Raw genomic sequence first — 3,097 nt, forward strand, 5'->3', positions numbered from 1 at the left:
ATTGTTGTTGTTGTGAGCTGTTGTACAGTTGGCCCTGACTCATGGTGACCCCGGGTACAATGGGACAAACTGATGGCCCGCCCTGTAGCAGCCCATGATTGCTTGTGGATCAGCATGTGGTGATCCATAGGCTTTTCGTGGCTGAGTTCTGGAAGTAGATTACCAGGCCTTTCTTCCTAGTTCCTCTTAGTCTGCAGGCTCTACTAAAGCCTGGTTAGCATCACAGCAATGCACAGCCTCGAAATGAAGTACAATGGTCAGGAATCATGCCTGTGACTCCCACATGGAAGGCCAGAACTGTACCACCAAGCCAACGCTGTCTATTTCTGTGCACGTCAGACAGCGCTAATCAATCGCATCTCCTATCAGAGTTTCTGTCAACTTTACTATTTTCTTTCTTTCTGTTTTGTTATTGCTGTTGTTTGCCTGTGTATCTTCCTACATTCTTTTTTGGGGGGGCATCTAGAATCTTTTTAATAACAGGGCAGGATCTGATTTTTGTAGCCTCGGCTGGCTCTCCCAGCCCCAGGCACACTTGAACTTCTGGCCCTTGGAGCAAATGTAGGGTTTGGTGTGGCTGTTCAGGGTTCCCAGTGCCTTGCTGAAATGCCTGTATACCTCACAGCCCTTGCATGGACCAGACAGCAGGACAGTCCTGCAGTCCTTGGGGGAGTCCAGGACCAGGTGGTCTAAGGTGAAGATCTTGCCCCCAGCCTTGAGGGCAGGATATGGCATCAAGATGAGGATGATGTGGCTCCAGGCTTGGCTGCTCATGAATAGTGTGCACACCTTCAGCGTGGGAACTTCCTGAACCTGCACATCATCTACGATGGTCCCCATGACCACAACTGTCTTGTTTTCCATGCCAGGAAGCTTCATCTTCTGGATCATCTGAGAAAGTGATAGGGGTGGCTGGCTGGTGCAGCTGATGAACAGCCTCTTCAGCACAACTTGGTTGAAGGTGGAATTGGTCCATCTTGCCAGCAAGCTGTATAGCTTTACAAACAGTCACAGGCAGATGTCCTGGCTCTTGGGCTTCTTGCAATGAACCTTTAGGTCCTTGTTGTGATGGATGTCAACTCCCATAATGGTGCCTCCTGCTCAGCCTGCTCTGGAAAGAGTGAACCTGTCTTCCTACTTTCTTGAATTTGTATTTTCTCTTCTTGTCTCACTCAATGAGGCACAGCAACCACAGCAACCATGCCTACACAGTCCAGCCACAAATGTACCCTCTGCCCTGGAATAGGGCCAATACCAGCTGCTATACATGGGAATAACTACAACAACCCACATCAGTCAAACTCACCCTAAACTGAGAAGCATGAATGGTAACAGAGAATGGTGCACAAGCTTCAATCCCCTATTTCATCTACCAGGAGCCAGTGGTGAGTGCCTAAAAATACACCAACATACAATAATCAATTTAATACAAATAAAACAACACCACAATGTCTCAGATGCACCATGCAATTTCTGTTTACATGATGGGAACAAGACAGAGTGGCTCAAAAGAAGTTACCAAAAGGCAGAGAGAGAAAACATTTTTGAGGGGAAAAGACATTGGAATTACCTGAAAAAGAATTCTAGAGAATGAGATTTAGTACCTTCACATGACTGACAGAAAGATCAAGGAAAACAAAGAAAAATTTAAGAAAACACTACAAGAACAAACAAAAGCAAAAAAGATTGTAGCTAACACAAAACCCACAAACAGAAATCCAGAAGATTAACACTAAGATTTTAGGAACGGACAACACAGTAAAAGGGCAAAGGAGTAAATCTGAATCAATGGAAGCATAAATGAGTGAACTTGAAAACAACCCTCTCAATTTTAAGTAAGATAGAAGAACAATCAGAAAAAAGAAAGAATGAAAAAATCTGAAGAAAGCCTAAGATTCATGTGGGACAACTTAAAGAAAAGTATCTCTTACAGGTGACTGGCATTCCAGAACAGAAAAACAACAACAAAGAAAAACACTGAAAAAATAGTTGAGTTATGGAAAGAAAGCTTCCATAGTATCATGAAAGATTAGATGATAAGCCTTCAAGAAACAGAACAAACCCCAGACAGGACAGATTCCCAAAGAAAATCACCAAGATGTACCATAACCAAACTTTCTAAAATCAAAAGAAAAGGAAAGAATCCTGATAACAGCTTCTGGAAAACAAAAGTATACCCACAAAGGAGGACCAGTAAGACTATGCCCTGATTCCTCAGCAGAAATCATGCAGGCAGTACGCAATGGGAGGTGGGGTGCCTTGAATTTACTTGATAAGGCTTTTTTATCCAAACGCTTATTAATTCCCACTAAATGATTGGGTTTGTAGTTAAGTGTTATCTAGTCAATTCCGACCCATGGCGATCCTGTATAGGGTTTCCAAGGAGCAGTTGGTGAGCTTGAACCATTGACTCTGTCATTCAAATGACTTGGCAGTCTAATGCATTAGCTCACAGCGCCACACCAGGATTCCAAATGATTGGGTGGGACCATGCAATAAGGTATATGGGACTCTAAGGCTTTGTAACACTTGTCCAAGCAGAGCAGAGGCCAAGGGACCACACTGGCTAAGAGGATGAAAACAAGAGGGAGGTGTGCCTGCGGCATGACACACAAGAGATGTTTCTGGCTGGAGAACTGATGCATCCTAAAATGGTTTTGATCCTGACTTGCAGTCAGTTCACTTCCCTAATAAGGTCCATAATCCTGAGTATTCTAATGAGTTCTGTGTGGCCGTTGCAATCAATTATCGAACCCAGGTGTGAAGAAGAGAATGCTGTGGGAGGGATGGTTGGTGTCAGAATAGAATAAAGATGGTTATAGGGTGGAAGCATGTCTGACCTCTGCCTCATAGGAATCTGCCTTGGGTTGACTTTCAGTCTGATTCTCTTTCCCTGTAAGAAGCCAGGGGAAGTGAGACATGGTCTCCACATGGTTTTAGCAGAAAAGACATATATAAAAACTCTTACAGAAAAAAAAATGCCAACCAAGAATCAACAAAACTGTTCTTCAAATACAATGGCAAAGGATAAGGTTCGTAAGATTCAGTAGTAACTATTATCATGACTAATCGCGACTGTCACAATTGTAAAGGTAGA

At 43.5% G+C, this 3,097-nt stretch overlaps 1 pseudogene; it reads right to left on the reverse strand.

The window, feature by feature from the left end:
• Positions 1 to 473: 473 nt before the first annotated feature.
• LOC102836839 lies at positions 474 to 1,086 on the reverse strand (annotated as a pseudogene).
• Between the last annotated feature and the right edge of the window lie 2,011 nt (positions 1,087 to 3,097).

Source organism: Chrysochloris asiatica, unplaced genomic scaffold (assembly GCF_000296735.1).
Source record: "Chrysochloris asiatica unplaced genomic scaffold, ChrAsi1.0 scaffold11443, whole genome shotgun sequence".
NCBI lineage: Eukaryota > Metazoa > Chordata > Mammalia > Afrosoricida > Chrysochloridae > Chrysochloris > Chrysochloris asiatica.